This window comes from Polypterus senegalus, chromosome 3, assembly GCF_016835505.1.
Source record: "Polypterus senegalus isolate Bchr_013 chromosome 3, ASM1683550v1, whole genome shotgun sequence".
Classification (NCBI taxonomy): domain Eukaryota; kingdom Metazoa; phylum Chordata; class Cladistia; order Polypteriformes; family Polypteridae; genus Polypterus; species Polypterus senegalus.
The window spans coordinates 242,801,785-242,817,421 of record NC_053156.1 but is presented as its reverse complement, the minus strand read 5'-3'; positions in this window follow the sequence as shown (position 1 = coordinate 242,817,421).

Below are 15,637 nucleotides of genomic sequence, written 5' to 3'. Positions count from 1 at the left end.
CTATTTTCTGTGCATGAAAAATCATTTCATTAATCTTTTTCAACTAATATTTTAGATTAAATGGGAAAAAAAATTGCAACATGTCTAGGACCAATTGGTTTTTACTATACCATTTATTCATAGAAATAAGAATTATATTCCTAGGGATGCTGCATTCTATATGTGGCATTGCCAAACTCAAAGTATTATATTTAAATCAAAGAATGAGAAATGTCTGATAACATTGCTTGCAGGTATACTTTACTTTCAGGAATATCCATTATATTCTAAGTACTTACATATTTATCTTGGGCAAGGTATTGCAGTCTAAAATAAAAGTTTGAACCTTTATCATAAATGAAGACAAAAAATCAGTCTACTCCACTGCACAATTTTTAACTTTTATTTAAGAGAAGCTTAAGCATTTAACTTTTTTTTTTAATCTGAATAATTTCTATATTTCTAAATGAAAAGAAAACATATTAATTTGTCCCGTAAATAATACCCTGTATTGATTGCAAGAAAAAGCATGCAATTATGAATGAATGAACTGATTGAACTAGAAAGTAAATATTTATGGATGTGAACTTTAAGCAAATTAAAGCAATGCCCTTCTTTCTAGGGGATAAATTAGCAAGAAAAATACACCGTATATCATGCACACACACACTCACATTAATGTGCACTCTTTATCCTTCATCTCTAAGCTTCCCTGTCACAATTCCATGCTGCTGTCTGACTCGCCCAGATTGAACAGCCCTATCTCCTTGCCATGCACCTGGTGTCCTATTGAGGTCTTCCATAAAACTATTGACAGAAACCATCTACTGAGCTATGATGGTCTAACAAGATCTGAAAGTTAATAAACCTGCAGTTTTCCTGTATCCCTGGCCACTGGTGAAATTGTGAAGCTTGGGGACCACTTCACTGGCATTTCTGAATGAGATTCAATCATGTGTGAGGCCCAGGATCAAAGGTTACCATTCTTTTCCACTGCTCCTGCTATTTATTACCAGAACAGAGCTTTATCTGAGCTGCTACAGGAAAACTTAGACAGGCTGGGTGCAAATGAAAAATGGGCAATAGGTATAGGCTGGATTAAATCCAAGGCCAAATCATCTGTCGTTTGTCTTTTCTACCATTGATAGCTTTTCATTCTTTTATCCTTTCCTTACAAGGCTTTCTCACTCACCAATTCACATTAAAACTGTGAGCTGATATTGTCGAACATTTTGCAATTTAATTTTCTGGTCCTTCACACTGGAACAAACTAGATGCCAGTTATTAGCATGGCAATATTTTCACTTGTTTGATCTAAACCAGTTTTTCATTTGCAATGGGTTAATAGGTTAATACTGCTGTAATTTTATCTCCTGTCTGGGTTCACTAAAATGCTAATCCCTGCTGCTTTTAGTGTGGTGAGGCACTGGAGGACATTTCAATGGCATTATCCTTCAGCGCAGGTGTAAAAATATCTTTAATGAAATAGGGGTAAATAACAGAGCAGAACTAATTAGATCAATCTAGTTTATCCTGTCCCAAAATAAAATAAAACTGGACTTGCCTTGCTCAGAGTACAAATACTTGCCAGCTTAGTGACTTCATCTACCTTAATGAAGAAATGCATGACCTAAACAATGAAAACATAAAAAATATATTCAAATACATTCATCTCGTTTCCAGGCTAAATAACAGTTGGCTAAGAGTTTGACCCTTGACCTTATAGCTAAGAGTGATTACATCTATCTAGCATACTTTTCATCATGTTTAACTTATAAACAAAAATCTTAATGTTTCTTATAAATTCTAAAATTTCACACATAATGCCTATAGGAGGAAATATTAAAAAAAATAAACTCATATATAATTATGTGAAAAAGATGTGCAAAAAATGTCACTTTAAAAGTCAGAATTATAAAAAATGAATAAACAGTCTGAATGCTTAACATTAAAACATTAGGCAGAGCCCATGGAGACAAAGGTCAAAAACAATCATACCACTTACTTATTACTGGATACCAAAATTTGTAACATTCACTGCTATTTGTTAGAGATGTGTAGTGTTGCATTTTGATGAAAATATTATTATTTTGTTTTGACTATGTTCTAACCTAATAAAAAACTATATGGTTTACTCTGATATGTCATTTCTAATGCTTTGTGGAGTACTTTGGCATCTTTGTTGTAACAAGAAAATACACATATAGCCAATAAATAACAGAACACACTACAAGTCGCAGCACTTCATTACTGTGGTTTTGTAGAATAGTTGTAAGTATCACTTTCTTATTTTTTTTTTAATTGACAGTGACCACATCATAAAAGTTAACTGTATACTTCTATGTGAAAATAATTTTTTAGGCCAAGATAGGCCCCAAAGTTTACAATGTTAATTTAAAATTCTTAATTTAGTGAACTGCTGTTTACCCTGTCAATTAACATTTTATTCTCACTTCACAAAAAGAACAAATGTCCTTTGCAAATGCCCTGTCAGGTTTCTCTTATATAATCCTATTCCTTTTGGTGTGATGTTTTTGAATGTAACTATGCAATATACATGCACCTATGATCTATTTTGATGAAATTGTTTAGTGAATTTTTTTCTCTTGGGTGTAATAGCTGACAGGTCACTTTATCCTCTTTTCTAACAAATGATTAAATGATAATAGGTAGTGTGCGTGAATATAATGAGCAAACACATCCTGTCTTGAACTGTATCTATTTCCTGGTCAGTCCTTGATACCATCTAAGCAGACAGGGGCTTCCTTATAGGTGTGGAAAGAAATGCAAATCTTTGCAGGATATCAGAAATGTAACGATTGTCAATCACGGCAACATTAAACTGTTTCATTACTGTGAGTATTTACACAAGACATCTTAGTGTTTTATTTTCTTCTTTCTTTGACAGTCTTTGTCTTTGTTTAAACAGTAAATGTAAACATACTTGACTGCACTTTTATCTGCACTACAATGCTAGCTACATTTATTCAAAGTGAGGGTTTCCAAATCTGTTAAATGATCTTTTATCTCACAGTAAAGTTAAGGCACATAATATAAAGTAAATCCTCATTAATAAAATAATATACATATATATAGAGTGGATACAGAAAGTGAATTTCATTTTTAATAAATATGTTTTCAATTTAACATTCTGGTGGTCCTTGATGTTGGAAAACATGAATTTAAACAATTTTAACATAAGGCTGCAATATAACAACATGTGAATATATATATATATATATATATATATATATATATATATATATATATATATATATATATATATATATATATATATATATATGGTTATGTTATTTTACTTTACCAGGATTTACTGTATTTATGTGCCTAACTAACAGTGTAAACTTATATAATAAAAGTGTGTGCACCTATAACATATGTATATATCTATTTTCTGAAACCATCTAAAGTAAATATATAACATCACACACACACACACCAGGAGTCAATGATACGGGGCCAATTTAGAGTCTCCAGTTAGCCTAAAATCCATTTTGGATGTGGGAGAAAAGAGAAGCATCCAGAGAAAAAACACACAGAAAGGAGGCAAGTTTGCTCACCATCTACACCACATATATAAAACATTGTAATTTACTAGTTGCAGAATATTCAGTATTATTTATACAAGTATTATGATAACATTTTTTGTATAGAATGTCTTGGTCTAGTGGTCCAAATTTAAGGGCATAAATAATTCAGTTCATCTGTTTTTTGAACCAGCTTTTTCATTATAAAATGATAGAATCTGTCTCTTGGCAAAGGGTTCAAGACAGGAACCAGTGCTGCATTGGATGACAGTAAAATATCATACTCATGCACAAACCGCATGACCAGTTACAAATTGAATTTTATCTACAGTACAATCATCATATTTGTGAATATCATGAAAATCGGTATAATAGAATTATGTAACTTAAACTTTTACTAAATATAGATGCAATTATGCATTGTATTGCAAGGATGTATGCAGATCTGACTATTTTTAAATAGAAAACAGAAACACAACACACTTTACACTGTGAAAAGAGCACCTCAGAGTGAGGCTTTATGGAGCCGCCATCATTAAGAAGGTGCTTTTTAAAAATCTTTTTGCCATTTTTAATATGCACATACAAACACCAAGACACAAGCCAATAAATGAGTGTTTGCAGCAGGGCACACTATTGATTTAAAGATGCACTATCGGCTTTCCCCAGAGTAAGCCAAGGCCTCACATGTGCCTCCAGATTTTCTTGAGCCTGGGAGCATCACAGCAGGGACAGAGAGTCAGGTTATTTTCATGCACACGGCCTTTTCCATTAAGCTCCACCCCTCCCCCTGCCCTGCAGGGTAGGACCCTGCTTCCCATCTGCTGTCTGTCCCAGCAAGAAGCAACAATACTCCCCAGTCACATTTACAATTCAATTAAATGAAATGAGCCCCTTCCTCTTCATTTTTTTTGCTTTTCATCTAGCCTCAGCTGAAGGCCTGGGCTTTCTGTGTGCCGTGAGGAGATAGATTCTGAATAGATTTTTGTTATTTCTAAAAGCGATTTTATATAGCACACATTCTGACAATGGCAAACTGATTGGGTAATGGTGCTGTAAAATACTAATGACTTTCAGAGACATGTGCATCAGGGCTGATAATAAAAATAAAAAAAGATAATCACGACGGAATAATGTGTATGTGTATTGCACTTTATAAATGATTTTTTCAACTATTTCACTTTTTCTTTATTGTCATTTTTATATTAAATTGTTACCAATTATTTTGCTAGTTAAACATAATATGTTATTACCTATTGAGTTATTTCAAAATATATCAAGCATATAGTAATTTTTGTCTAAATTTTGAATAAAGGGAGAGGCATTAATCAAGATAAATTTAATAGTAATGATTTAAATGTCTGCAAAAAATACGTTAATTTTGTTTCCAAGTGTTTATTTCATTGATAGAGCCATTCTGTACAGGTAGGGCATTTTAAACTAACCACTTTTTAAGCACACACAATTGTAGCACAGAGGTGAAAAATCTCCCTTGCTAAAGCTGGAGAAGTCAGCAACATTCTGATTTCAAACACCAAGCTGGTGAGATCATGGCAGCTGAAACACAAAGAACCATCCACAAAATAGAACCGCAAGCATATGTCAGTCATGTGGGATCAGTCTTGCCAGGCATCTTATACAGTTGTTCTAGCAAATAAAAAGGACAAAAAACACACAGATGTGTTGCCACATCATATTCCAGCTGTTGTGGTTACTTGGCATGCCGCTTTATTACAGAATTTGCTTTTGCTAGTCATTTGCTGTTTTCTGTTAAGGCTCAAAATGATTAAAAAGCACACTTCCTATAACAGCATTGCCATGGTCTAATGGCAAAGGATGAAAAAGAGGAAAAAAAGATTGTATAATTTATTTATCTTTTTAAGACCAGTGGGTAGACAACTGACACATGGTTAGTTAATGCCACCACTTCAGAGTAGCAAGAGCACCTGCTTTTGATCACCAGATAAATTTAATTTCTTCTCTTTCTTTAGTCAGAATTAATTGCATTCGAGCGATATCTGGCATTTTTGCAACCTTGCACAGCTCATCTGGCATACTAACCACCTCTTGGTCTGTAGATTCCTTGAAGTCACACACATTGACCACTGTGGCGCCCATTACTAACAGTAATTATAGGCTGTGGCGTTTGCAACCCCTTGGTTCCCTTAACAAGTTTAATTGCATTTTCACCTTCCTCTGCCCTACTGTTTGCAAGACGTGTTGTGCAGTATTGCAGTAATTTTGGTTTTTATTGACTGTTAATGAGTGTCCAAGAAATCCACAGAATGAAGCCAGCGACTCCCTCCTAATTGATCATTTATGCAATTCAAGACATTTATGAGGTTTAAGACATGCAAAGCAACCAGTCTTTCTAATTTTCATGTCCGTCTATTAAAATGCATCCAGGAATCTCCAGACTCTCACTTAAGAACCTTAAAGAAGATCACGTTAAAGGGCTGTTAGCTATGCTGCAGAATCTGATTTTTTAATGCTGTCTGTATCGGTTGTAATATTAAATCATTATGAAACAACTGAAATATCATATTGCAGTGACTAAGAAGAAACGACACAGTGTTTTACTACTGGAACATGACAGCCACGGTTCTCTAATTTTATTCAAACTTGGCAAGAATGAAATTAAAACTAAATCTTTCCCATAGCCCCCTGTTAAAATAAAAAATACTGTTTTTCTTGCTTCCCTTCGGAACCCAACTCTTTTTATTTCTATCTCTTGCTTTTCTTAATTTGCCCTCATTTTTGTTTATTTTATTTTATTTTGTGCTTCCTCTCTTTCTTTTTCCTTTACCTGCCATGGTCTGGCCCTGGCATGACGTGGTGGAGATGACTAACAAACTGGGGTTCTTTTTTAAAAGTTGTGTCCTCCCCTGACATGCAGAAAGCAGCTAACTTCTTTTACTTCTCTGATCACAAACAACAATACATTTAAACACAAGATGTGACACTAAAGCTTTATACTAGGCAACTGATATGTAAATGACAGGGCACAATAGACCGTCAAAACGATTTTGAAATTTTACTTAGTCATTGCAGTGAAATATTTACCATTATTCAGTAACCTGCCTTCAAGTATTGTTTAATTGGTTTTTTTTTTTTTCTTTCAAGTGCACCATAAAGTTGATCATGAAAAAATACTGGCATGTACTCCAAACCAAGTGGTAGACAATAGGTTGTTTATTTATTTTTCTTTTTGCTGTCAAAATGCTGTATGCATTTTTTTCAAAGTGGTTTGGCTTCATATCACTTGTTGTTATGTTTCTTGCACAAGATTTAAACCGTCATGCTTGTTTGGTGTACGCTTATGTTGCTTTAGTCTACAGTGATGATCAGTAGAAAGGTCTGCTGATTCTACTGCCTGTAAAGCAACAAATTAAATGCTCGCATTTAGACCTATTAAGCCATGTGTCAAAGGTTAGAAAGAGGCATCTCAGCCTCTGTATAATAATAAAACTTGAGATATGCCTCAATGCTTCCTCTTACCTTTTTCTTCACTCTTCACTTTCTATGGGACACACTTCCTTCCACCAGGAATCCACGGTCTTTGCCTCTTTGTTCTTACTCCATGTATCTCTTCCAGGAGGGGGCCATTCACTGTATACCATTTCTTGTGGGCAATTCCAAGCTAGGATGCATCCCATAATTTGGCAGCTTTATAAAATAATATTATACAAAATCGATTGTATTAATTTTATTTAGTACCCTTGGTTTAAAGCATTTTACTAAATTATTGGTAAAACATATTACCGTATATACTCGTGTTTAAGTTGTCCGCGGATAAGTCAAGGCTTGATTTTACTGCATAATTTCCAGGATTTTATGTTGCCGTTGGTCATTTAAGTCGAATGTTGAAAACTCAAGCTATTGGTCCAAGAGATTATGATATGCCAATGCCCACCTGAGAGAGTAACCACGCAGCAAACTGATTTTTTTTTCTATGTATTGTGCCAAGTGACCACATGGTAGCACCCAAACTATTCTGAAGCAACGTTTGCACTATTTTGTGATTTTTTTGTATCTCACCCTCATATACCTTTATCATAAGAGCATCCCTTATCTGCGATGAAACATTCAATCAGAAGAAAATATGAAACTGGTTTTAATTTAAAAGTTCATTTTAGATTTATTGCTATTTGTACAATGTAAAATTAAACTCTTATGTGCCCTTTTCACTACACTGCAACTTGACTATGTAAAATAGCAGCATAGAAATTATATGAGTGAAAAGTAAGTGCCATTTAGGAAAAATAATTATATGATGTGTGTGCACATCTGTCTATTATTACAAGCCATTGGAAAACATAACTGTTGAAAAAACTGAATTGTAGAAGCAAATGTAGGACTATAAGCAGAATATACTTTGGAGATGGGGTCTTGTTAGAGTTATCGTAACTCAACCTACAACGGTGGCTGTGACCAGACAAGCAAACAGGAAACATATTCTACCTCAGTGGATATAATTCCAAGATATCATGATAATATAATTATTTCTAGTTCTCATTCGTTATCACAAGGATTCCAGTAAACGCGGAAGGCAAATTTCTTTAAAAGCTTTGCTCCATATATTTGGTAAGTTTTAAGACTTTTTCATTTACCTTGTACCCGTCAAAACCATTGTAAGCTGCAAGGTATTTTTAAAATGATATGTTGTAAATATAATATATATCATAATTATCGAGAAATAACTTTGACTTGAACAATACCAAACTTATCTTTTAATCACTCCTATCACACTCTGTCCTTAACTGCCTTCCTCCTTTAAGTGACCTTTTCCCACCTTACCTAGGGCATCATGTATAACGCTGTGCATAGAATTCACACTAAAGCATAGCGTACTCACGAAAAATCCATATTACTAAAATTGTGCGCACACCAAGTTCCATGCACTTCCCCTTTATAAATCCCAATGAACATGAAATTTAACGCATGTGCACCCGCCTACAGCCCCACCTGAACTCCACCCAGATTTCTGCATATTCAAATAAGCAAATCAGTATAAACAGCCCCTTCTGTTCAGTGTTTTGTTAAAAGACAATGGCAAAAATGCATGGAAAAAAGAAGAATTACATTGAATCAGAAGTCGAGGCATGGTAAAATGTACTATTTGTTGGCTTAAGCAGCGGTATAAGCAACAAAAGAAAGTTAATGAAGTGATACAGCATGGCGAAGACACTTGAAAGTTCAGAAAGTCGCACAGTGCCCAAAATAGAAAAGAAGTGGTCAGATATCAAAGTGGACGTGATTTGTGAGTCACAGCCACCATTTGTTTATTCTGTTTCAGACAATATTACAAAACCTGATCCCCATGCTGAGGACATGACTCCTGGTGCTGCAGTGCCTAACGCATCTTAAGACTATGGCTGCACACACACTTCTGCATTGGAAAGTGCTGGCCGATCATCAGGCTGCGTGCTGATGTGGGCTGTTCTGGAGTCACAAAATGCAACAGTGGATGCTGTAAAAGATGTGGCCAATGAACTAAGGAATATAAGGGCTCTACAATGTGATATTGACCACAAATTAAATGAATTGGTTAAAAAATAAGTGCTGCATCTGATTACCTGTTTTTACATTCTGCTAATTACATTTAAACAAAGTTGTAACGCTGTGTCGATTTGGCTGATCATTTGGTCATCATACCGCAGTACCAGCTCATTATTTTGGTGATTCATCCCTGGCTGATGTAACTTGTCCAGCGCTGTTTAAATAGCAATGTGTATGCAGTTGACCTCTCCAATTACATTTGGAAAACCAGACATTGCTGTAAATTGCACTTTGATATTTGCCTGTTCAACCACAGTGTAAGGAAATCTTATATATCTGGATGACAAGAAGATAATGACATTTTATATAGCTGGCATGGTGCGACTCAGTGATGTTTGAGAAATACCAGATTGGTCAATAAATTCACATTGAAAACTTCTTGTGGATAAAATCCTGACAGTGGGCAGAACTTGCAAAGGAGCAGGTACAGCACAATTCCACTAAGTCTGCCTTTGTAAAGTCGGTGACAGTTCAGCATACAGCTCCAAGAGGACAGCTTTTAGAAATTTAAATAGATTTAGAAGCCAGTCATCATCATATCTAAATGTGCGCTCTCCTCTAATTCTTCCATTTCGATGTCTTCCAACAACACTAAACCAGCTATGGTAGTTGAAATAGTTTGGCCATTCAGTGCACCATTATATTGTTGCAGAATGATTACGATGAAGTGAATTAAATTTGTAAACAATATGCAATTAATTTAGGCATATTTAATAATGCCTGAGTCATTTATTTGAATATGAAAAGGGTTAAAGACACAGACACAGTAGCACTGCTTTGACACTGGGTGCCACCAGTTTGCAAAACTGGGCAGAAAAGTGCGTACGCACAGTGTGAGGCTGCTGCGAAAATGTGCATGGCTTTACGCCAAGTTTAGTTTTTATACATCTCGAAGTAAGCGTGGAAACGGGCATACGCAACATTTTCGTGCGTACCCACCATTTATGCATGAAGCCCCTACTGAATCATGTCTCAGTTGACCCCTAACTGAATTTGGCTTTAGGCACCCTTCTGGGATTACTTTTGGCTGGGCCAGTTACTACTTCTAGGCTTACGGCCAAGACTATAAAGACTTGGGGCAACCAAGCCACAGTGCCTTCTGACAGATTCTGTAATGGGTCCATGTTGTGTGAAACTATGGTCCAGCCATATTTGTGAATAATTTTAATTTTCCTTATAAAAAACATCAATCATATGCCACAATTTATGTCAAAAAAAGTAAATTTTTTTCTTGACGGTCAGTCAGAAATGATGAAGAATAAGAACGATAATATATAATATATATTTCATTAGAAGTCAGCACAAAGAAACAAAGTGAAATAGCTAAAATTACAAGAACTGCTAATTTAACTACAATTTAAGTGTACTAAATAGTGAGCAATAATAAAGTAGAGACATCTTTGAAATTTAAAATTGAAATTAATTCACATTAATAGATAATTATGCAGGAAACCAATATACAAGTAGAATTATTTACTGAAACCTTCAATTCATTTATTCTTACACTGGAGTAGAAAGATGAGTTTAAATCAAACTACCAATGATAAAAATAAAATAAGTCAAACTCAAAGAAAACCCAGAAACTGTACTGATCTGAAGCTTACATTTAATAAAAAAAAAAAGTAAAAAGCATAAACTTTAAACACTAATCAGTTCATTACAATTCTTGAGCAGTAGCAAGAGGCATTTTATAGTAAAATCCTCACTTTTTATTTAAGTGATCTTTAATTACAAGATTTAAGCGCACCTGCAAATGTGTGAGGCTAGAAGGCAATAACTCCAGAGAAGAGACCCCAGTCAGGCTCTGATGTAGGAAACTTCAAAAGCCAAAGCTGTGTAAAGCAATCATAGTCAAGAGCTCATGCAAAGGTTTGGCCAAAAATAGTCAGAGCAAAACTCAAAAAAGGGTTAAAGGAAGGGGCATTGGCAAAGACCACAACAAAGACAACTCTACCCACTAAAACAAGAATTCTGCATTCTTTAAAAGGTTAGACTGCTTACGCAATCTCTGGGTTGTCTTATTTAAAAGAGCTCATTTACGCGGGACTGGAGCAGCGGGGACACCGGCTTCAGCAGAGTCTGCTGCTTCATCTACGGTACAAGAAGGCACATTTGAGCTATCTGAACTGAAAGTGTTGCTCGCTGAGCTCACGCAAGATATAAAGAAAAGCGAGAAGGCTAATGAGAAAGCAACGGCAACGGCACTTGAGAGACTGAAACAGGAATTAAAACAGGAGATGAAACAGGCCAATGAATGTCTGCGACAGGAAATCCAACAGGCAAATGAAAGGCTGCGACAGGAATTCCAACAGGCAAATGAAAGGCTGCGTCAAGAGGTACAACTTGAACTTCGACAGGTGCTGGGTAAAATTGAAGAGCGCATTGAGAAAAACTCGGCTAAACTGAGCACGCTTGCTGATCGATTGGAGCATCTTAGTGAGACATTCACGAATCGGATCGAAATAGCGAACATCTAGCTGCCAGTGCCGAGGAAAGAGCAGTAAATGTCAGTTCGAATGTAAAAAACTCGGAGAAAAACTTGGAGACAGACTGGCTGCTTTAGAAGATGGGAATAGAAGGTATAATGTCAGAATTGAAGGCCTGCCGGAGAATCGAGAAAGTTTAAACCCTGTGAAATTCGCAACTGAACTTTTTCTAAAATAATCGGGGCGACTTTAAAGCAGAATCTGAGATAGCAGCGGCTTACGCGTCGCGGATCAAACACCGTCAGACCCGACCAAGATCTTTTATAGTTCGTTTTGAACGATTATCATTTAAGTTAGAGGTGATGGAACTCCTCAGGAAAAAAGGAAGATATTATATATGAAATTGCCACATTCGCGTCTTCCCTGACTTCTCTCCAGCAACAGCTATTAAACGCGCCCTTCTATAATATTAAACAGCTGCTACGGCAAGCCAATGTCAAATACGGCCTCCTGTATCCGCAAAACTGAAAGTGGAATGGCAGGGTCATTTCTATGTTTTCGCTAGCAAGGAGGAGGCAGAAAATGAGTTAAGAAAGCTGATCCCGGGACTATTCTGATACATAATTGTGAGTCATGGCGGTAAATGATAAAGCTAGGATTAATAATCTACTGTCTGATCTATTTGTTTTAAAATACGGGTTTTTATCAGCATATATTCTCATATTCTTATATTATTATTACTTACTTATTACTTATCATTACTTAGTATTACTAGGGCTAAATGTTTATGTTTTATTGTGCTTAATTACGTTTTCCTCCTCTTTTTTCTTTTCTAATTATTTCATGTGTACCCTAAATGAGACTGTTCAATATCATACCCTTGGTTTGCTGTTATTGCTATTACTGCATTAAGACTTGTTATGCTTGTTTTGGACACATCTTTAACACCATCACCTGGGTTTATTATCTGGGGATATCATCTTAATGCACTAAAATTGATGAAGATTATATATATATATGTATATGTATATATATATATATATATATATATATATATATATATATATATATATGTATGTATATATATATATATATATATATATATATATATTAAGTGCAAAATTCTTTTCTTTTTTTTCTTTTTTTTCCTCTTTTAAAGACTATATTGGTAACAGATATCTCTATCTTTTAACCTTAAAGCGCCACTGCATGGGGGCTTGATGTGCTTTGGACGTGCTCTGTCTCTGGGTATGTCAGAGGACTGGGACTGCATGAAGTGGGTTTTAGCCTCACCTGGGGAGGCAAAAAGGGAGGGTGGGGGTTAAGGGGAAGAGAAAGAGAGCAGGCTTGATCTATATCTAATCTATCATCTCAATCTTTATAATTATAACTATCAACGTAATAATAAGCTGCATGGCAACAACTCTTGGGGGAATAGGAAATTAAGACCTAAACTATTTCACTTCCAGTTAAGACTATAATATGACACCAAAAACTCAGAATCAGTGTCTCCATGATGGGACAGTTAACTTCGTAAGCTGGAATGTTAAAGGCCTGAATCACGAATTAAAGAGAAAGAAAGTACTTTCTCACCTAACAGGTCTAAATGCTAAAATAGTATTTTTACAGGAAACCCACTTACTAAGTAAGGATCAGTTCCGCTGCAAAAGACTGGACTGGCCAAATGTTCCATTCTAGTTTTACAAAGAAAACTAGAGGGGTGGGAATTCTCATACATAGAACAGTACCATTTGTAGCATCAGATGTAGTATTGGATCCTGAAGGGAGATATGTGATGGTCATGGGAGACTTATCTAACTGTAAAATGATTTTGATAAATGTTTATGCACCTAATGTTGATGATAAGGAATTTATACAAAATTTATTTGCATCCATTCCCAATCTGAACACTCATAAACTTATAATGGCTGGGGACTTTAATTGTGTTCTAAATCCACTTTTAGATAAGACTTCCTCCACAGGGGAACGCAACTAACACCGCAAAGATAATTACAAAGTTTATAACTGATCACAACTTATCAGATCCCTGGAGGTCTTTAAACCCAAATTCAAGAACATATTCTTTCTACTCACCAGTACATCATTGCTACTCAAGGATTGATTACTTCTTTATAGATAATAACTTCTTGCCTAAGATTAAATCTTGTAAATACGATGCTATTGTTATTTCAGACCATGCTCATGATCTTGGAGCTGAAATTACTAAGCCCCATACACTCACCCCAAGAGATGGCGCCTCAATCCGCTTCTATTAGCTGACGAGAATTGTACTGAATTTATATCCAAACAAATTGAATTCTTTCTAGAGACAAATACATCCCCTGAGATCTCTGCAGGAATACTCTGGGAAACTCTTAAGGCCTTCTTAAGAGGACAGATTATCTCATATCTTTCCCACAGAAATAAATCCGCTAAGAAAGTAGCAGAGATAAAAAGCGAAATTACTAAAATAGATGAAGAACATGCCAGACTACCAAGCGAGACTCTACATAAGAGGAGGCAGGCTCTACATTCAGAATTAAACCTCTTGACAACTAAAGAAACCGAACAACTAATTTACAAATCCAGACATCATTATTATGAACATGGAGAGAAAGCTAATAAGCTTTTAGCAACAAATTCACAAGCAAGATGTACGCAACGCAATCTCGTAATTACTAACACTAACGGAGATAAAATCATCGAACACAAAAATATAATGTACACTTTTAGAGACTACTATAAATCCCTATATACTACTGAGTTTAAAGAAGACAATATACAATCTAATGCATTTCTGGATAAATTACAGATACCACAAATTGACGGTTATTAGTGTGGAGGAGCTCGATAAACCTCTGTCATTATCAGAATTACTGGATGCTATAAAGTCACTCCAAGGTGGAAAAGCAGCAGGCCCTGACGGCTACCCTGCAGAGTTTTACAAGAAATTCTCCGCTCAGCTAGCTCCCTCCTATTAGCAACATTTACAGAAGCCAGAGATAACCAATCTCTTCCACAAACCTTTCGCCAAGCACTAATCACTGTCTTTCCAAAACAAAATAAGGACTTATTACAATGTGCATCATACAGACCAATTTCACTTCTGAATAACGACGTTAAAATACTCTCTAAAATCATAGCTAGAAGGATGGAGAAAGTGCTCCCTCAGTAATATCACAAGACCAAACTGGATTTATTAGGGGCCGACACTTATCTTCAAATCTTCGACGCCTGTTTAATGTAATATACTCACCAACTAAATCAAACACCCCAGAAATATTATTATCATTGGATGCAGAAAAGCATTCGACATGATTGAATGGAAATACCTTTTACTATTTTGGAGAAGTTTGGGTTTGGCCCAACATTTGTGCATGGATTAAATTACTGTATACTAACCCAGAAGCTTCAGTTTGCATCAATAACATTTGCTCAGACTACTTTAAACTAGAACGTGGCACAAGACAAGGATGCCCTTTGTCACCACTGCTGTTTGCAATTGCCATTGAACCACTGGCAATACATTGTCGAAATACTGATCAGATAAAGGGGATTAGCAGAGAAGGACTGGAACAGAAAATCTCATTATATGCAGATGACATGGTACTGTATATATCGGATCCAGAAAATTCTGTGCCTGCAGTCTTAGCAGCACTCACAGAATTTCAAAAGCTCTCTGGTCTCAGAATTAATCTGAATAAAAGTGTACTCTTTCCGTGAATTCAAGCATATAATATTAGATTAGACACCCTTCCTTTTATCATTGCAGAACAGTTTAAATACCTCGTAAACATCACAAGTAAACATAAAGCTCTTTATCAACAAAATTTCGTGCCTGTATGGAAAAAATTAAACAAGACTTGCATAGATGGTCAACCCTTCATCTCACACTAGCTGGAAGAATTAACACTGTTAAGATGAATATTCTTCCTAAGCTCCTTTTTATTTCAAAACATACCAATATACATTAATAAATCGTTCTTTAAGCAATTAGATTCAACAATAACCTCATTTATTTGGAATTCTAAACATCCACGCATCAAAAGAGCGACCCTACAAAGACAAAAGGCAGAAGGTGGCATGGCTCTACCTAACTTCCAGTTTTATTACTGGGCGGCAAAT